Below are 22631 nucleotides of genomic sequence, written 5' to 3'. Positions count from 1 at the left end.
GTCTGTATTGATTTTGGTCTTCCCTGGTATTATGCCTCTTTGTCCTCCCTTTTCTAAACCACCAAGTTTACTATTTGATGATAATCTAGAATCATCAAAACCAAAAACTATGTACCATTAATTAACATTTCAACTATTAGCACTACTGTAAGATCAAATGATGTAGGCAATGAGTGATTGCTATGATGCTCAGAACAGTGGCACAAACAATACCTATTAGATCAGTTCTGTGTCAGCTGAATGAAAAACAGCATAGAGACAAAAGGAGACTTTTTTTTTTTAGTTAACTATCATTTTATTTTGGTCAATTATCATATTGCAAAATAAAAACTCAATCAGGAGGATTGTGGGAAGATGGTGAAGTAGGGAACTTCAGACTCAGTCCTTCCACCAGAAAAACTATTAAACAGGCAGGAACTGTCTGAATCAACTATTTTTAAATTCTGGAGTTTAGTAGGACACTGTAGAGCTTTCAGGGAAGAGCAGGAGGAAGAGGCTGGTAAATTACAGTAAAGAGCAGTAAATTGCTTTTTCCATGCAGTAGGTACCAGTACACATCCCCCATTCTGGTGGCAGGCCATCATGGAGTACATCTCCTGGCTAGATTACTGGTGACAGAAAGGGACATAAAAATCCTCTTCCCAAAGACTGGGTGTGGGTATGGCTTGTCACTACTCATGGCTTATGACTAGCAAATTTGGATCACTAGGGAGCTGGCTCTGATGGAAGCCACTGTTCCATCCTGTGACAACAAAAGCAGCAATGGAGAAGATTTAAACATGCTATGCTTATTCAGTCATGTGGGGGACAGTTGGTTAAAGGGCTGCATTTCCTGAGCAGGTCAAGAAAACTCAGCTTTGGGGAGTCATAGAGGAAGTTCTTGGCATCAATCCTGATACCCACCCCAGGGAATTCTGGAGTGACTCCCCCCCCCCATGGGTCCCTGGTCCTGTTTCAGCTGGGAAAGTCAGACCTGGGAATGTCCACTCAACTATGCCCCACCTCCCAGAATTTGCCCTCCAGGTGAAATAAGCTTGAGGCAATGAAAGACGTGTAAGAAATAATAGAGTGGACAGTCTGGGGCAAAATCTTGTCTGTTTTAAACATCTGGGTGTGGGAAGTCTATCTCCTGGGAAATACAGGGAGCAATTAAATTCTTGTAAACAAGGAAACTCCAAAACCACTAACAAGTACAAGAGCAGGGTAAGACAGAGGCCCAGAAAGACAGAGAAATCCTTAACACTGCATTCATCTTGGGCAGACCTTCCTCATAGGAAGGCTGAAGTTCAAGAAAATCTCTGTATTATCAACAGCTGGTTACAGCATCAGGAAACAGACATCTCAGGGAATAAATCAAAGACTTACCATTTTTAAATATTAAGAGGTACAGTGTGCAACAAAAATTACAAGACAAAGAAACAATAAGTGATGGCCCATACAAAGGAGGAGACTAAACATCGAGAAAACACCAACCAAGACTAGAATATGGATCTAACAAACAAAGCCTTTAAGAAAAAGATCTTAAAAATTCTCAAGGAGAAGAAGGAAAATACAGAGAAAGAACTAAAGGATATCAGGAAAAAAATGAATGCACAATATGAGAACCATAGTAAAGAGATAGACACTTTTAAAAAGAGCCAAACAATTACTGGAGTTGAAGACCACAGTAACTGAAATGAAAAATGCTCAGGAGGGTTTCAAGGGCAGATTGAGGCTGGTAGAATAAAGAATCAGTGAACCTGAAGACAAGACACTTGAAAAGAGTCAGTCTGAGGAGCAGAAAGAAGAAAGAACTATAAGAAGTGAAAATAGCCTAACACCTCTGGGACACCATGAAGCTTATCAATATATGAGTTATAGGAGTCCCACAAAGTGACAGAAACTTCCCAAATTTAGCAAAAAAAAAAAAAAAAAAAAAAGTATATGCACTTCAAGAAGCCCAGAGAACACCAATCAGTATAAACATGAAGAAAATTACAGCCCATCATATCAATATATCACTGTTGAATGCAAGCCATAAGGAGTTCTGAAAGTTGCAAGAGAAAAACATTATGTAAAAGGGAGTCTCAATTAGATTGAGTGCCAATTTCTCATCAGAAACCATGGAAGCAAGAAATAAAATGCAGAACCAAAAAAAACTGCCAGCCAATAATATTAAATCCAGCTAGACCCTCTTTCAAAAATGAGGGAGACATTAAGACATTCTCAGATGAACAAAAGAGGAGGGAGTACATCACAACTAGATATGCCTTACAAGGAATGCTAAAGGGAGTTCTTCAGACTGAAACAAAAGGGCACTAGACAGAGGTTGAAAGCAGCCTAAAGAAATAAAGTAAGTGTAACTATGTGGGTAATTATAAATGCCAGTATTATTGTAGTGTTTGGTATGTGACTCCATTTCTTACTTCCTAGAGGTGCTAAAATGCAAATGCGCAAAAAGGAATGATAAATATATGGTTTTGGACTTACAATGTACAAAGATATGTGGAAACAAATACAAAAAAAGGTGGGAGTCTGGAGAAGTATAGGAAAACTATATGTGTATGCTACTGAAATTGAATTGGTATCAAACAAAATATTATTTTTATATATTTATTTATGTTATAAACCTCATGATAACCACAAGGAAAATAGATGAAAATTACATCAATATAGAAATGAGAAGATATTCAATATGGTACAGCACAGCATTAATGAAAGAATTGAGGTACAAAAAGTATAAGACTAACAAAGGCTAAATAGCAAAAAAGTCAGAAGAAAGTCTTGCATTATTATACTGACTTTAAATGTAAATGTATTAAACTCTCTAGTCAAAAGATAGTGATTGGCAAACTGGATTAAAAAGCATGACCCAACTATAGGCTGTCAGTAAGAGTCTCCCCTTAATGTCAATGATACAAATAAATTGAAAGTGATAGGATTTAAAAATGTACATAGCATGCAAGTAGTAATCAAAAGAGAGCTAGGATAGCTATACTAATATAAAATAAAATAGACTTTAAGGACTTTAAAGAAAAAAATAGTTGAGAGACATAGATGTTCATTATATACAGAAAAGGGGTCAATTCAACAAGAAGATGGAACAATTATGAATTTATAGGCACATAACAGCAGAGCCCCAAAATATATGAAGCAAATACTGATAGATTTATAGGAAGAAAGTGATGGATCTAAATAAAGTGTAGGAGACTTTAATACACCACTTCCAATAAAGAATAGAACATCTAGTAAGAAGAATAAGGAAATAGTAGATTTGAATGATACTCTAAACTAACAAAACCTAACAGACACATGTAGAACACTTCACTCAACAACAGAATACACATTCTTCTCAAGTGCACAAGGATCATTTTTCAGGATAGACCATATTTTAGGTCACAAAACAAACCTTGATAAATTAAAAAATGTTTAAATCATACACTGCATCTTCCCCACCCACAACAGTATGATGATAGAAATCAGTAACAAAGAGAGAAATGGAAAATTCACAAATACATAGATATTAAACAAATACTCTTAAACAACAGGAGTTAAAGAAGTAATCATGAGGGAAATTAGAAAATATCTTGAGATAATGAAAATACAATATATTAAAACCTACAGATGCAGCAAAGTTAGTGTTGAGAGGCAAATTTATAGCTATAAATGCTTCAGTTAAAAAAGAAGAGGAAGAACAAGAAAAAGGAAGAGCAAACACAACACAAAGAGCAGAAGGAAGGAAATAACAAATATTAAAGTGGAGATAAATGGAAAGGAAAACAAAATATCAATAGATAAACAAAACTAAAAGTTGATATTTTAAAGGATAAATAAAAATGACAAACCTTTAGCTAGACAGCCAAATAAAAAAAAGAGAGAGAGGATATAAATAGCAAAAATCAGAAATATAAAGGGGGACATTACTACTGGCCCAGATGAAATAAAAAGAGTTATAAGAAAATACTATGAAAAACTTTGTGACAATAAACTAGATAACTTAGAGGAAATGGACAAATTCTTAGAAACACACAAACTACCTACATTGACTGAAGAAGAATAGAAAATCTCAACAAACCAATTACTAGTAAAGAGATTGAATCAATAATCAAAAACCTACCAACAAGGAGATAAGATGGCAGCATAGAGGAGTGGAAGCTAGTTAGTCCCCCTAGAACAACTAATAAACAACAGAAAAATTAGTAAATAACTTGGAATAACTGTGGGAAGACAAACATGACTATCCACTCATCATACACCAACCTGAATTGGGAGGAATGCCTGAGATCGCAGCATGAAATCTGTAAGTAAATCTGTAGATCCAAGTGGAGAACCTCTCCTATGGAAGCCTCCTGGTGCTAGAAAGCAGCACTCTCTGAACAAGTGAATATACCTCAGCCCAGCTCCAACTGGGGTTTTAATATTAACTGCTCAATACAGACAGTGAATCCCCAACAAGCAGACAGAGGCTTTTGGTGATGACTGACCTTGGAAGAGTCAGGGGATGTATCTGTTTCAGGATGGGGAACCCAAAGGATTGGGTGCTATCTCTGGCCAACTGGTCAATATGGGGGCCATGGACGGGGACTTTCTGTCCCTTTCTCTCTATCTCAACCTGGGCGGCTCAGTGGAGAAAGCCTCAGCCATTTTCAGCTTGCAGTGTTCTACTTTAGAGAAAGCCCGAGCCATTTTAAACTCACAGATGAAAGGTACAACACAAGAGATGAAAGACACAATGGAAACATACAATAGGAGATCTCAAGAGGCAGAAGAAAACACTCAGGAACTGGAGAACAAAACACTTGAAAGCCTACACACAAAAGAACAGATCGAGAAAAGAATGGAAAAATATGAGCAATGTCTCTGGGAACTTAAGGACAAAATGAAATGCAAGAATGTGTGTATCGGAGGCGGGGCAAGATGGCAGACTGGTGAGCTGTATGTTTTAGTTACTCCTCCAGGAAAGTAGGTAAAAAGCCAGGAACTGCGTGGACTGGACACCACAGAGCAATCTGTCTTTGGGCATACTTCATACAACACTCATGAAAACGTGGAACTGCTGAGATCAGCGAAATCTGTAAGTTTTTGCGGCCAGGGGACCCGCGCCCCTCCCTGCCAGGCTCAGTCCCGGGGGAGGAGGGGCTGTCAGCTCCAGGAAGGAGAAGGGAGAATTGCAGTGGCTGCTCTTCCCGGAAACTCATTCTACTGATTCAAACTCCAACCATAGATAGACTGAGGCCAGACACCAGAGACTCTGAGAGCAGCCAGCCCAGCAGAGAGGAGACAGGCATAGAAAAAAAACAACACGAAAAACTCCAAAATAAAAGCAGAGGATTTTTGGAGTTCTGGTGAACACAGAAAGGGGAAGGGCGGAGATCAGGCCTTGAGGCGCATATGCAAATCCCGAAGCAAGGCTGATCTCTCTGCCCTGGGCACCTTTCCTTAATGGCCCTGGTTGCTTTGTCTATTAGCATTTCAATAACCCATTAGATCTCTGAGGAGGGCCGTTTTTTTTTTTTTTTTTTTTTAAATCCTTTTTGCTTTTTCTAAAACAATTACTCTAAGAAGCTCAATACAGAAAGCTTCAAAGAATTGAAATTTGGGCACGTCAAGTCAAGAGCAGAACTAAGAGAGCTCTGAGACAAAAGGCAATAATCCAGTGGCTGAGAAAATTCACTAAACAACACAACTTCCCAAGAAAAGGGGGGTGTCCGCTCACAGCCACCATCCTGGTGGACAGGAAACACTCCTGCCCATCGCCAGCCCCATAGCCCAGAGCTGCCCCAGACAACCCAGTGTGACGGAAGTGCTTCAAATAACAGGCACACACCACAAAACTGGGCGTGGACATTAGCCTTCCCTGCAACCTCAGCTGAATGTCCCAGAGCTGGGAAGGGGGAGCAGTGTGAATTAACAGAGCCCCATTCAGCCATCATTTGAGCAGACTGGGAGCCTCCCAACACAGCCCAGCAGCCCAGAACTGCCCTGGGGGGACGGCACTCACCTGCGACATAGCACAGTCATCCCTCAACAGAGGACCCGGGGTGCACAGCCTGGAAGAGGGGCCCACTTGCAAGTCTCAGGAGCCATACGCCAATACCAAAGACTTGTGGGTCAGTGGCAGAGACAAACTGTGGCAGGACTGAACTGAAGGATTAGACTATTGCAGTAGCTTTAAAACTCTAGGATCATCAGGGAGATTTGATTGTTAGGGCCACCCCCCCTCCCCGACTGCCCAGAAACACGCCCCACATACAGGGCAGGCAACACCAACTACACACGCAAGCTTGGGACACCAATTGGGCCCCACAAGACTCACTCCCCCACTCACCAAAAAGGCTAAGCAGGGGAGATCTGGCTTGTGGAGAACAGGTGGCTCGTGGACGCCACCTGCTGGTTAGTTAGAGAAAGTGTACTCCACGAAGCTGTAGATCTGATAAATTAGAGATAAGGACTTCAACTGGTCTACAAACCCTAAAAGAACCCTATCAAGGTCAGCAAATGCCACGAGGCCAAAAACAACAGAAAATTATAAAGCATATGAAAAAACCAGACGATATGGATAACCCAAGCCCAAGCACCCAAATCAAAAGACCAGAAGAGACACACCTAGAGCAGCTACTCAAAGAACTAAAGATGAACAATGAGACCCTAGTACGGGATATGAAGGAAATCAAGAAGACCCTAGAAGAGCATAAAGAAGACATTGCAAGACTAAATAAAAAAATGGATGATCTTATGGAAATTAAAGAAACTGTTGACCAAATTAAAAAGATTCTGGACACTCATAGTACAAGACTAGAGGAAGTTGAACAACGAATCAGTGACCTGGAAGATGACAGAATGGAAAATGAAAACATAAAAGAAAGAATGGGGAAAAAAATTGAAAAACTCGAAATGGACCTCAGGGATATGATAGATAATATGAAACGTCCGAATATAAGACTCATTGGTGTCCCAGAAGGGGAAGAAAAGGGTAAAGGTCTAGGAAGAGTATTCAAAGAAATTGTTGGGGAAAACTTCCCAAATCTTCTAAACAACATAAATACACAAATCATAAATGCTCAGCGAACTCCAAATAGAATAAATCCAAAAAAACCCACTCCGAGACATATACTGATCACACTGTCAAACATAGAAGACAAGGAGCAAGTTCTGAAAGCAGCAAGAGAAAAGCAATTCACCACATACAAAGGAAACAGCATAAGACTAAGTAGTGACTACTCAGCAGCCACCATGGAGGCGAGAAGGCAGTGGCACGATATATTTAAAATTCTGAGTGAGAGGAATTTCCAGCCAAGAATACTTTATCCAGCAAAGCTCTCCTTCAAATTTGAGGGAGAGCTTAAATTTTTCACAGACAAAGAAATGCTGAGAGAATTTGCTAACAAGAGACCTGCCCTACTGGAGATACTAAAGGGAGCCCTACAGACAGACAAACAAAGACAGGACAGAGAGACTTGGAGAAAGGTTCAGTACTAAAGAGATTCGGTATGGGTACAATAAAGGATATTAATAGAGAGAGGGAAAAATATGGCAAACATAATCCAAAGGATAAGATGGCCGATTCAAGAAATGCCTTCACGGTTTTAACGTTGAATGTAAATGGATTAAACTCCCCAATTAAAAGATATAGATTCGCAGAATGGATCAAAAAAAATGAACCATCAATATGTTGCATACAAGAGACTCATCTTAGACACAGGGACACAAAGAAACTGAAAGTGAAAGGATGGAAAAAAATATTTCATGCAAGCTACAGCCAAAAGAAAGCAGGTGTAGCAATATTAATCTCAGATAAAATAGACTTCAAATGCAGGGATGTTTTGAGAGACAAAGAAGGCCACTACATACTAATAAAAGGGGCAATTCAGCAAGAAGAAATAACAATCGTAAATGTCTATGCACCCAATCAAGGTGCCACAAAATACATGAGAGAAACATTGGCAAAACTAAAGGAAGCAATTGATGTTTCCACAATAATTGTGGGAGACTTCAACACATCACTCTCTCCTATAGATAGATCAACCAGACAGAAGACCAATAAGGAAATTGAAAACCTAAACAATCTGATAAATGAATTAGATTTAACAGACATCTACAGGACATTACATCCCAAATCACCAGGATACACATACTTTTCTAGTGCCCACGGAACTTTCTCCAGAATAGATCATATGCTGGGACATAAAACAAGCCTCAATAAATTTAAAAAGATTGAAATTATTCAAAGCACATTCTCTGACCACAATGGAATACAATTAGAAGTCAATAACCATCAGAGACTTAGAAAATTCACAAATACCTGGAGGTTAAACAACACACTCCTAAACAATCAGTGGGTTAAAGAAGAAATAGCAAGAGAAATTGCTAAATATATAGAGACGAATGAAAATGAGAACACAACATACCAAAACCTATGGGATGCAGCAAAAGCAGTGCTAAGGGGGAAATTTATAGCACTAAACGCATATATTAAAAAGGAAGAAAGAGCCAAAATCAAAGAACTAATGGATCAACTGAAGAAGCTAGAAAATGAACAGCAAACCAATCCTAAACCAAGTACAAGAAAAGAAATAACAAGGATTAAAGCAGAAATAAATGACATAGAGAACAAAAAAACAATAGAAAGGATAAATATCACCAAAAGTTGGTTCTTTGAGAAGATCAACAAGATTGACAAGCCCCTAGCTAGACTGACAAAATCAAAAAGAGAGAAGACCCATATAAACAAAATAATGAATGAAAAAGGTGACATAACTGCAGATCCTGAAGAAATTAAAAAAATTATAAGAGGATATTATGAACAACTGTATGGCAACAAACTGGATAATGTAGAAGAAATGGACAATTTCCTGGAAACATATGAACAACCTAGACTGACCAGAGAAGAAATAGAAGACCTCAACCAACCCATCACAAGCAAAGAGATCCAATCAGTCATCAAAAATCTTCCCACAAATAAATGCCCAGGGCCAGATGGCTTCACAGGGGAATTCTACCAAACTTTCCAGAAAGAACTGACACCAATCTTACTCAAACTCTTTCAAAACATTGAAAAAAATGGAACACTACCTAACTCATTTTATGAAGCTAACATCAATCTAATACCAAAACCAGGCAAAGATGCTACAAAAAAGGAAAACTACCGGCCAATCTCCCTAATGAATATAGATGCAAAAATCCTCAACAAAATACTTGCAAATCGAATCCAAAGACACATTAAAAAAATCATACACCATGACCAAGTGGGGTTCATTCCAGGCATGCAAGGATGGTTCAACATAAGAAAAACAATCAATGTATTACAACACATTAAAAACTCGAAAGGGAAAAATCAATTGATCATCTCAATAGATGCTGAAAAAGCATTTGACAAAATCCAACATCCGTTTTTGATAAAAACACTTCAAAAGGTAGGAATTGAAGGAAACTTCCTCAACATGATAAAGAGCATATATGAAAAACCCACAGCCAGCATAGTACTCAATGGTGAGAGACTGAAAGCCTTCCCTCTAAGATCAGGAACAAGACAAGGATGCCCGCTGTCACCACTGTTATTCAACATTGTGCTGGAAGTGCTAGCCAGGGCAATCCGGCAAGACAAAGAAATAAAAGGCATCCAAATTGGAAAAGAAGAAGTAAAACTGTCATTGTTTGCAGATGATATGATCTTATATCTAGAAAACCCTGAGAAATCAACGATACACCTACTAGAGCTAATAAATTTAACAAAGTAGCGGGATACAAGATTAATGCACATAAGTCAGTAATGTTTCTATATGCTAGAAATGAACAAACTGAAGAGACACTCAAGAAAAAGATACCATTTTCAATAGCAACTAAAAAAATCAAGTACCTAGGAATAAACTTAACCAAAGATGTAAAAGACCTATACAAAGAAAACTACATAACTCTACTAAAAGAAATAGAAGGGGACCTTAAAAGATGGAAAAATATTCCATGTTCATGGATAGGAAGGCTAAATGTCATTAAGATGTCAATTCTACCCAAACTCATCTACAGATTCAATGCAATCCCAATCAAAATTCCAACAACCTACTTTGCAGACTTGGAAAAGCTAGTTATCAAATTTATTTGGAAAGGGAAGATGCCTCGAATTGCTAAAGACACTTTAAAAAAGAAAAACGAAGTGGGAGGACTTACACTCCCTGACTTTGAAGCTTATTATAAAGCCACAGTTGCCAAAACAGCATGGTACTGGCACAAAGATAGACATATAGATCAATGGAATCGAATTGAGAATTCAGAGATAGACCCTCAGATCTATGGCCGACTGATCTTTGATAAGGCCCCCAAAGTCACCGAACTGAGCCATAATGGTCTTTTCAACAAATGGGGCTGGGAGAGTTGGATATCCATATCCAAAAGAATGAAAGAGGACCCCTACCTCACCCCCTACACAAAAATTAACTCAAAATGGACCAAAGATCTCAATATAAAAGAAAGTACCATTAAACTCCTAGAAGATAATGTAGGAAAACATCTTCAAGACCTTGTATTAGGAGGCCACTTCCTAGACTTTACACCCAAAGCACAAGCAACAAAAGAGAAAATAGATAAATGGGAACTCCTCAAGCTTAGAAGTTTCTGCACCTCAAAGGAATTTCTCAAAAAGGTAAAGAGGCAGCCAACTCAATGGGAAAAAATTTTTGGAAACCATGTATCTGACAAAAGACTGATATCTTGCATATACAAAGAAATCCTACAACTCAATGACAATAGTACAGACAGCCCAATTATAAAATGGGCAAAAGATATGAAAAGACAGTTCTCTGAAGAGGAAATACAAATGGCCAAGAAACACATGAAAAAATGTTCAGCTTCACTAGCTATTAGAGAGATGCAAATTAAGACCACAATGAGATACCATCTAACACCGGTTAGAATGGCTGCCATTAAACAAACAGGAAACTACAAATGCTGGAGGGGATGTGGAGAAATTGGAACTCTTATTCATTGTTGGTGGGACTGTATAATGGTTCAGCCACTCTGGAAGTCAGTCTGGCAGTTCCTTAGAAAACTAGAGATAGAGCTACCATTCGATCCAGCGATTGCACTTCTCGGGATATACCCGGAAGATCGGAAAGCAGTGACACGAACAGATATCTGCACGCCAATGTTCATAGCAGCATTATTCACAATTGCCAAGAGATGGAAACAACCCAAATGTCCATCAACAGATGAGTGGATAAATAAAATGTGGTATATACACACGATGGAATACTACGCGGCAGTAAGAAGGAACGATCTGGTGAAACATATCACAACATGGATGAACCTTGAAGACATAATGCTGAGCGAAATAAGCCAGGCACAAAAAGAGAAATATTATATGCTACCACTAATGTGAACTTTGAAAAATGTAAAACAAATGGTTTATAATGTAGAATGTAGGGGATCTAGCAGTAGAGAGCAATTAAGGAAGGGGGAACAATAATCCAAGAAGAACAGATAAGCTATTTAATGTTCTGGGGATGCCCAGAAATGACTATGGTCTGTTAATTTCTTATGGATGTAGTAGGAACAAGTTCACTGAAATGTTGCTATAGTATGTAACTTTCTTGGGGTAAAGTAGGAACATGTTGGAAGTTAAGCAGTTATCTTAGGTTAGTTGTCTTTTTCTTACTCCCTTGCTATGGTCTCTTTGAAATGTTCTTTTATTGTATGTTTGTTTTCTTTTTAACTTTTTTTTCATACAGTTGATTTGAAAAAAGAAGGGAAAGTTAAAAAAAAGACAAACAAGGAAAAAAAAAAAAAAAAAAAAAAAAAAAGATGTAGTGCCCCCTTGAGGAGCCTGTGGAGAATGCAGGGGTATTTGCCTACCCCACCTCCATGGTTGCTAACATGACCACAGACATAGGGGACTGGTGGTTTGATGGGTTGAGCCCTCTACCATAAGTTTCACCCTTGGGAAGACGGTTGCTGCAAAGGAGAGGCTAGGCCTCCCTGTATTTGTGCCTAAGAGTCTCCTCCTGAATGCCTCTTTGTTGCTCAGATGTGGCCCTCTCTCTCTGGCTAAGCCAACTTGAAAGGTGAAATCACTGCCCTCCCCCCTACGTGGGATCAGACACCCAGGGAAGTGAATCTCCCTGGCAACGTGGAATATGACTCCCGGGGAGGAATGTAGACCCGGCATCGTGAGACGGAGAACATCTTCTTGACCAAAAGGGGGATGTGAAAGGAAATGAAATAAGCTTCAGTGGCAGAGAGATTCCAAAACGAGCCGAGAGATCACTCTGCTGGGCACTCTTACGCACACTTTAGACAACCTTTTTTAGGTTCTAAAGAATTGGGGTAGCTGGTGGTGGATACCTGAAACTATTAAACTACAACCCAGAACCCATGAATCTCGAAGACAGTTGTATAAAAATGTAGCTTATGAGGGGTGACAGTGGGATTGGGAATGCCATAAGGACCAAACTCCACTTTGTCTAGTTTATGGATCGATGTGTAGAAAAGTAGGGGAAGCAAACAAACAGACAAAGGTACCTAGTGTTCTTTTTTACTTCAATTGCTCTTTTTCACTCTAATTATTATTCTTGTTATTTTTGTGTGTGTGCTAATGAAGGTGTCAGGGATTGATTTAGGTGATGAATGTACAACTATGTAATGGTACTGTAAACAATCGAAAGTACAATTTGTTTTGTATGACTGCGTGGTATGTGAATATATCTCAATAAAATGATGATTAAAAAAAAAAAAAAAAAAAAAAAGAAAACTTTAGAACCTTTTACTTAAGTGCTGGCTTGGTGGTATTATGGTAATAAGTATTTTTTGTCTCATTTATTCATTGTAATATGTCGATTTCACTTCTCTACAATAAAGAAGACATTAACATTATTTATAATTACAAGGGAGGCATTGATTCAGTGTGAGATGTAAAAGCATAGGTTTAAAATAACAGATGAAAGTTGAATAATCTACAGAATAGCCTATGTTTAACCTATAAAAAGGGAATGAGTAGCAGTGGCTCATGAAGAAAGGATTAAGCAATTGTTGCCTCTTGATCTAGATAAAATAGATCAAGAAATAATGAAAAAGTGCAATCCAATTTCAGTTAAGAACAAAAAGGTAGAGCTGGATCATAAGTCAAAACCTGTAGTTTTGAGCTGTTAAAATCATCCATTTTCTTTCATGACAAAAGACTAGTAAGATTTTGCAGAAAGAAATCAGTGGATGGTATGTGATCTTAACTGGAGAGAAATAGGGCCTATTGTCATGCAAATTTGACAAAATGATTGTAAAATCAGATTGGAGTTGTGAAAATACAGTTCATTTCAAAATTGTATTTTTAGTTAAGGAAAGATGAGATATTAGAGTAAGGTGATCTTAAATGCTTCTTAAGAAACATCAGCAAAACAAATTGAACAACAGACAAGCAAAATACAGCAACAAAAGCTTTTAAACACTCCAAAAATAATCAGAATTAGATGTCTCACCATGTTTGAATAAAATCCCTAAAGGTAAAAATATTTTTTATGTTTGTGTTGGTAAATAATTATATGCTAATAAGCACTATTCTAGTTAACATTCTAAATCTATTTTCAAAATAAATTAACAAAAATATTTTTCAAAATGAGTGATTGTTATATAAAACATAAATTAAAAATGTATTTTGTTTTTCTACTTATATTAAGAATATTTTCTCTAGTTTTCTTGAATAATCTACATAGCAAAGAAATGTCTTATTTTTTTACAAAAGGCCTCTGAAAATAATGTGCTAAAGAATGAAACTGTTGAGGTCTAGGGTCTCAATGAATATTAATACTAAGTCAGAGAACTTGGAAAAATATCTCCATTTGTTGAAATATATTATTCAGCATACAATGTTTGTACTGGTACCAGTAATTTATTCAACAAATCACATCTCCTTACATACGTTTTTAAAACAGAATGCAAAATATTCCTATTTCTTCAGTATAGTTTATTTACCCTTCTAAATGTAACCTAACTTCTTCTACATAAAAATTGTCTAAAATTTCAAACATGCTTCTTCCTCCTACTATAGTTTAAGATCCATACCCTAGAAGACAAACTTCCTTTATTAGAACTTTATGTTTTGCACTTAGTTTGCCAGGGCTGCTATGAAAAATAGCACACACTCTTGACCAACAGGAATTTATTGGCTCACAGTTTTGGAATAGAAGACCAACATCAAGGTGTTGGCAAGGTCAAGCTTTCTCTCAGAGTCTGTAACATTCTGATGATGGCAATCCTCTGTCATATGGTGATCTCTTTCTTCCTCCTTGTGTTTGCTCCTCTGATTTTCACTGACTTCTGGCTTGTACTTCCTTGTATAATTTCCTATATTCACCAGGACTCAAATTGTATGAATTAAGTCCCATCCTGATTTGATTTGGCCTCTTTAAAACAGAATCTTCTAAGATCCTATTCACAAATGAGTTCAAACCTCAATAGTAACATCTTCAAAAGTCCTGTTTACAAATGGGTTCACACCTGTGGGGCTTGGGGTTAGTATTTGAACATATTTTTTTTGGATGACATGATTCAATCGCCAATAAGAAACCAACAAAAACACGGCGTAAAGTTGCTAACCAAAGATTTTTTTTTTTTGTACTAAAGATTTAATTAACATGCACTTGATTTTCACCTTTAGTTACTTACAACCAACTGGATTTTATTGCACATAATATATATAAAATAATTTCAGCAATGGCTACTTTCAAAAGAATAATAATTGGTATATTCAATTTCACAACAATGTGCTATATTATAAAATAATGTTTCATATTATATGGACAATTAAAAACAATGACTATATTATTAATAAAATATCAACAGAAGGATTAATGTCACTCTAATATAGAAAATCAAAATATTCCAAAATAAAGATATATATTTTAAAACCACAGCAGCAATAAAATTTATGATTCCTCCAAGTTATGTGAGAGTAATTTTATCTTGAAATCAATTTCTATCTTCACTGCATTTTATTTACCATTTTAATTCATGTATTAATTACATATTTCACATATATATTACAGATTTATTTTTTCATGTAGGAGAAAGTCAACATAGGACAGGAAAAAAGGCCCAATGTAAGTGACTCACACTTGCATTTTTTGAAAGTGGATATATATTTTTTCAAGTTTTCTACATTTTAATAAAGTTGTACAGAGGACTATAAGATGGCAGAATAGAAAGCTCTAAGAAATTTGTTCCTCTACTGAAACAACAATTGAACTGGCAGGAGCTATCTGAATCACTATTTTGCGATTCTAGCACCTAGTGGATCATTTGACCCATTCAAGGAAGAGCTAGAAAAAGAGACTGGTAAATTTCAGTGAAATTCACCTTTACATGGTCCATCATCTTCCACCCCTATTTTTTGCCAGGTAGCTATAGGAACTGAAGCCCATGTTCCTCATTTACTCGGCTACTACCAAATAAGGATTTTGTCTTCCAAGAGTCAAGGTTGTATGTTTTGATTGGTGATTGATACTTTTGATTGCTGGGAGCCAACACACAGGGTGGTTATTGTTTGAAACCTCACAGCCTGAAAAGACAGGCAATGGAAGAGATATAAAGAGGCAGTGCCTTTTATCCCCCCATGTTTGGTAGTAAATATAATTTGGAAAAGTCAAAAATGGATGACTCCAGACATTATGAAGCAAAACTTCAGCAGTCACTGAGGAATGGGAGGATTAGATTTCCTGTGTTACCTTGACCTAGTATGAGAATGTTTAGTTGTCAATAACAACAAAAAATTATAAAGCATACAAATAGGAAAGTAAGGCACATGGCCAGGAAAAAAAAAATATGATGGAAGTCATCTCTGAGGAAGCTCATACATTGAAACTATTATTGAAAGATTACAACAACTGCATTAAACATATTCAATGAACTAAAAGTAATGATGGCAAAGAACTAAAACAATTATCAAAAATATGTTTGAACAAAATAAAGCATTTGCAAAGTTCCCTTGAGGGATTGGGAGAAAATGTGAAACTATTAAACTTCCCTTCCTGGGGAATTCCTGATGTTCTCACAAGCATTAGGGACTCCCAATTTAATAAGTCAATCTCTCAATCTTGGGGCTTGTCCTTAAGAAACTTATTCCTGCAAAGGAGAAGCTAAGCCTACTTACAGTTATGCCTACAAGTCACCCCTGGAAAACTTTTGTTGCTCAGATGTGTCCTCTCTCTCAGTCAACTCTTCAAATAAACTTCCTACCCTCTCCCCTGCATGGGGCATAACCCCCAGGGATGAGCCTGACCCTGGCATTGTGGGATTGAGAATGCCTTCTTAACAAAAAGTGGAAAAAGAAATGAAACAAAATAAAGTTTCAGTGGCTAAGAGATTTCAAATAGAGTTGAGAGGTCAATCTGAAGGTTATTCTCATAAATTATATACATATTCCTTTTTAGTATCTAATGTATTAGACTAGCTAGAAGGAAATACCTGAAATTGTTGAACTGTAATCCAGTAGACTTGATTCTTGATGATGATTGTATGACTATATAGCTTTTATTGTGTGACTGTGTGAATGTGAAAACTTTGTGATTGATACTCCCTTTATCCAGTGTATGGGCAAATGAGTAATAAAGACAAAAAATAAAAATAATGGGAATAAGCCATATGGGATATTTGGGTTGTTCTTTTTTTTTTTTTTTTTTTTTTTCTTTTGGAGTAATGAAAATGCTCAGAAATTGACTGTGGTGATGAATGCACAACTATATAATGGTAATGCAAGCCATTGATTATACACTTTGGATGGATTGTATGGTGTCTGGGTATATCTCAACAAACTTGCATGAAAATGTCTGAACAAAATGAGAAAATCAATAAGGAGATATAAATTATAAAAGGGAACCAAACAGAAATTCTGGAACTGAAAAATACAATAACTGAAATGAAAAATTCAATGGAGGGGTTCCACAGTGGATTTGGGCAGGCAGAAGAAAGGATCAGTGAATTTGAAGATAAGACAATTGAAATTGCCTATCTAAGGAGCGGGAAAAAAAGGAAACAAGAAAAATGAACAGATCCTAAAGAAACGTGAGTCACCATCAAGCACATCAATGCATTTTAGAAGTTCTAAGAAGGAGGAGAGAGAAACAGAAGAATATTTGCAAAATAATGGCCCCAGATTTTCCAAATCCATTGAAAGATGTGAATATACATGTCCAAGAAGTTTGATGAACTCTAATCAGGATAAACTCAAAGAGATCCATACCAAGACATATTATCAGCACATTGTAAAAACTCAAAGACAAAGAGAATTTAGAAAGCAGGAAGAGAGAAATAACTTGCCACATAAAAGGTGTCTTCAATTTGGTTTAATTTACATTTTATATATCCTCAGAGATCAGGGAGGCCAAATGGTAATGGTACATGTTTAAAGTCCTAAAAGGAAAAAAAAAAAACAAAACCAAAAAAAAGAAAACTTTCAACTTTCAATGGTGAATTCTGTTTTCAGCAAAACTGTTCTTCAAGAATGAAGGAGAAATTAAGACATTTCCAAATACACAACTGCTGAGGAAGTTCATTACCAGTACACCTGCCCTACAAGAAATGTTAAAGGGAGTTCTTCAGGCTGAAATGAAAGGACAATACATATAACTTGAATCCATTGGAAAAATAAAGACCAGTTGTAAATGTAACTTCATAGGTAAATATAAAAGCCAGTAAAACTGTACTTTTGTTTGGTTTGTATTTCTCTCTTTTTCCTATATTATTTCAAAGGTTAATACAGAAAACAATAATTATAAATCTATGCTAGTGAATATAACATATATAAAGATGCAAACTATGACCATACCAATATAAAGGGAAAGCAACAGAGATGTATATGAGCATAGGGTTTTCAAACTATGGAAACTAAATTGCTGTTATTCAAACTTGATTGTCATAAGTTTAAGATCTAAAAAATATATATAGAAAAGAAGAATGGAACAAAAAAATACAACACAAAAACCTACATTTTTTTAAAAAAAGACAATAATAGAGGAACTAAGGAAGAAAAATACGTTTAACACAATCAGAAAACAAATACCTAAATGGCAAAGGTAAATACTTCTTTATCAGTAACCACATTAAATATCAATGGATAAAACTCTCCTATTAAAAGACAGAGATTGACAGATTAGATTAAAAATATTATAGTGTTTGTTTATAGAAGAATGTATGCTGTCTACAAAAGGCATGTTAGATATATGAACACAAAGAGGTTGAAAGCAAAAGGATAAAACAGATAAACCATGCAAATATTAACCAGAGAGAGAGAGGTGGCTATATTATTGACAGAAAACTGTAGAATTTAATAAAAAATATTATTAGCAACAAGATAATTATATAGTGATATAATAAACAATACACAAGAATATGTAAAAATTATAAACATAGGCACCTAACAGAATTGCAAAATACATGAAGGAAATATGACAGAAGTGAAGGATAAATACACTTCTACAACAAAAGTTGCAAACTTTAATACACCATTTCCAGTAATGGATAGAACATCTAGACAGATCAAAAAGGAAGTAGAGGAGTGGAGCAACACTGAAAAATGCTTTTCTACAACAAAGACTCAGGCAGAAAAATAAACAGCACAAGTATATTTGTTGTTGTTTGGTGGTTGGTTTTGTCCCTTAACCTCTACTGAAAATTTCCCCAATGAAGAATTAGCCAATTATGGCTTTTTAGCCTTTGCAACATCCTTCACATTTGAAGATAGTACCTTTTTTTTATTTTTATTTTTTGGTTCATATTTCAGCTTGATTAAAGCATTAGTTGTAAGAAGGAGGTAATAATCTTGCCTTGAGTTCTCATTAGGGATCATAAGTATACTCATATTGTATTAAAACTTCAGTGGGCAGTAGTAACAATGCAGTAAAGCATGTGTACATGCAGAACATGCTCAGTATTTCATGGTTTACTCTACAATTCTCTGGTGATAATCCAGGAAATGAAGTCATCCATTACAGAACTAGTATGCAATGTACTTTCTACATTAATTGTATTTATGAAAACAAAAAGATTTTACTGTCACTGTATGTACAATAATTGGTGAGGTATATTTTAGATAAGACTATACTGATTTTTTTGTGATCACCTTTTTCCTTTGGCCTTATGTAAACTTTGTTATTATTTTAATTTTTTTCTACTTTTTTTTTCTTTACATACATACCTTGGCCACCACTATGAACTTGCTAATGCTTCAATCCTTTACAGATTTTGAATAGGCTAATTAAGATTGTAATGCTTTGAGATATTCAGGATGCAATGCATTGATTGACTTTTGAACTGTGCTACAGGAAATGGTGAAGAATCCAACAACGATTAGTATACAGGAATTACTCCTACCATCTGCTGATAGGATTCTTCCAAAAACAAACTAGTGCAGAGAGAACTGAGATGATTTGTCCTGTTAAAATAACTCAGACATTTCAGTATTGATGCTCATGAAAACAATCTTCTCAGGAAGGTACTGAGAAAACCATAGAGACAAGCCTGATATGATTTTGAAGATTCCTTTTATATTACCAAATGCCAAACTACTAAAATTTCCACTATATATCAGACTATTAGGCTTTTATTACCTAAACTTTTCCCATTAAATTTTGCAAATTTTTCTCCCTTATTACCTGTATTTGTGTTAATTTAACAAGTATTTAAGAGTTTGGTATAGTATCTTATATTAAAACATTGAAATTACAATTAAACTCTTTCTTTAGTCATACTGAATGGATAGCAGAGGTAAGGATAAAGTCAATGTAAACATTACAGTAAGGCACAAGGACAATTATAAAAATTAGAAGCTTCATAGAACTAATTCCTGAAACGAGCTGCCTGCTGTATTTCCATGCATAATTATATGTGAAATCTTCCTGGATCTATTATGATGATCTATGAGTTATATGCATATTAAGATTTCAGTGGTTAGCTGAATTAGTAATTTCCTCCAGTCCTCTTCAATAATATATATTTTTGCATTTAATTTGCATATAAATTGCATAGGATATGATTTAAGTATTTGGTAATAAAGGCTCTTCCATTTGTATTTTCTACCTTTTATAAGATTCAACTTTATATTCATGTAAAATTAGAGTATTCTAACATTGTGCAGAGTTTGAAATTATGCCTCCATAATTACTAAATTGGACTGGGATAATAATAGCAGAACTTGAATGAGAGACTCTCAAGCCAGACTTCTGGGTTCAAATCCTAACTCTGGAACTTATTGGTTCTATGGACTTAGACAATTTATTTGTCCTCTCTGTCTCATTTTCCAAACTGTCACAATGGGGATAATTATAGTGTCTAATTTATAGGGTTGTTATGAAGATTATATTAGTCCAATCCTTGATGTCATTATCAACAGCAGCAAGAACAGCAGCTGCTACATCAGAATCATTATTTTCCTCACAATTTTCTAGTCTCCCTTTTATTTAGCATAAAACATGTGCTGAGGTTGCCTGTTTTGCTATTTATTTAACTGTCTTCTCAAACCCTTTAAAGTTGGTCAGGAATAACAACATAGATATCTATAGCAACCAGGACATGGATGAATAGGGAAAGGGTAACTAATAAGGACTGTCAGGGCAATTTTTCAATGGAGAACACTTTTCCTGCAGGCAACCAATAGTTACAGGTGGTTCCTCTCATGTTCAAATGGTCCAATGTTGTCAAAACATCTTACTCTCCAAAAGGTGCCAATTATTTGTATTTTTATATGAAATTTGCAACTGATTAATGTTATGAAATATTAAAATAATTTCAAACTTTACAGAGGTCAACATTATATGGACCAATAAAAAATATCTGATAGCTTATGTGTGCTACCTTGAAATAGGCAATACTATCTTAATTTCATAGAGAAGGTAAAACATTACTTGCATGAGGTCCTAAGGCATGTAAGTGGCTGAGCTAGGATTTTAAGCCAGTACTAGACAATTCCATCTTCCATTTTTATGGAGTTGAATGGCTTCATATCTTAGGGTATGAACATCAGGCCAAAAGAATAATTCATATTCATTACCACCTTCAACACATCTCAGAAGAACACTCTTCCAAAAAATACAAATAAATTTCAAAACTTTAAATTCATTTTTCTTACTTTTTACTTTCAATAACATCATCTTATTTTTCAACAACATTGAATGCAGGCTCTTTGCCTGCATACTTAGAAGAAATACCCCTCCTGTTCTCCTTGCCTGCAGAGGTGCAACAACCCCACATCTACGTGGGACCAGCTACATAATTTTCAGGACCTAGTATAGAATAAAAATGCAGGACTCTTTGTTAAAACAAGAATTTCAATGGAGTGACAACAGAGCATTAAACCAAGTACAGGCCCTTCTGAGCATGGACCCCTGTGCAAAGACAGAGGTTGCTCACCTATGAAGTTAGCCTTGCCTCTATGACAAACACAGAATGAGATGTCCTCTTCTAATTGAGCAAGTTTTCAATCCACACACAGGATTCAGAGCTCACTAAAATTTGTTAAAATCCAAGTGTTTCTGAATGCTGCATATACTACTGAAATTATTGCAATACTTGTTTCCCCTTTTAGAACTTAGTTTAACTTGCCTTTTGATATCTAGAGACTCCATCCTCAGGTCTAAGAAGTGCTATTTCTATCTTGAAATTTGACAAGACAAACTTCATGTAGCAAACCAGTTACTCAGAGTTAAGCACACCATCAACAGAGCTCCTACTTAAAAGCCCATTTCCTTCTCAATAATGTGGCAATGTGATGGACTATTTTTTTCTATATTTGGTACACTAAGGATAAGAGTCATTATGTTGGCATCCTTTTTCTATCTACTTCAAAGACCTTGTCAGACTCTCCCACCTTCCTGAGGCTCAGAACCTGTGATCCACATCCGTATTAACCTGACACTCATCCCATCCTGAGTGAGTATGTTAAGTTTCCATGCTGTGACCCAAATCCCTGCATCCAGTTCAACCCTTGAATTGGAACACCTGTTCAATGCATCTTACAAAATTATTTTCATTGGTTATTGAGTTTTTTGGCCTTGACTTGCCTCATACTAATTCCAGCCTTGTTCATCTTACTGTGATTATAGTTTAAATATATTATTCCAAGGGACTTTAGCAACAGTCACATGTGTGTTCCCAAACTATAATCAGTATATACACAGACCCCCAGTAACTATAATAGTTCCCATTGTTTATGCCAACCCATTATATGGTATTTAGCCACCATGGATCTATAACTATGACCATTCTTTTAGAGATAAATAAAAGTAAGAAAGCTGGACACATATAAGCACAGAGCAAAAATAAAATGTTGATAAATTTGAGAGGGCTATGTTTTCTGAAGCATATTCTTTATAATAATCATTAAGAAAAACATATCTAGGCTAATAGGCTTTCTATATGAAGAAAACAATATCATATTTTAATAACTGTAAGATTTTTACACATATCACACATGAAGAATCTCTATTCAGTAAGATAAAATTTAGTGTGTTTGTTGAGGAAATCACAGACAAGCCTTGGGGCCATCTCCCAGCCCTTGCCTACCCCTCCTTTCCTGTCATGTCCATTTATCTCAATATTTTTCCATTCCACATCCCAAGGGAGATGTTATGTCTATTGGAATTGCCTTACCATACCTTGAACCCCAAACCAGGAGGAAGTTC

The sequence above is a fragment of the Choloepus didactylus genome, chromosome 12 (assembly GCF_015220235.1).
Source record: "Choloepus didactylus isolate mChoDid1 chromosome 12, mChoDid1.pri, whole genome shotgun sequence".
In the NCBI taxonomy this organism is placed as follows: domain Eukaryota; kingdom Metazoa; phylum Chordata; class Mammalia; order Pilosa; family Megalonychidae; genus Choloepus; species Choloepus didactylus.
Note: the sequence above shows the minus strand (reverse complement) of the source record.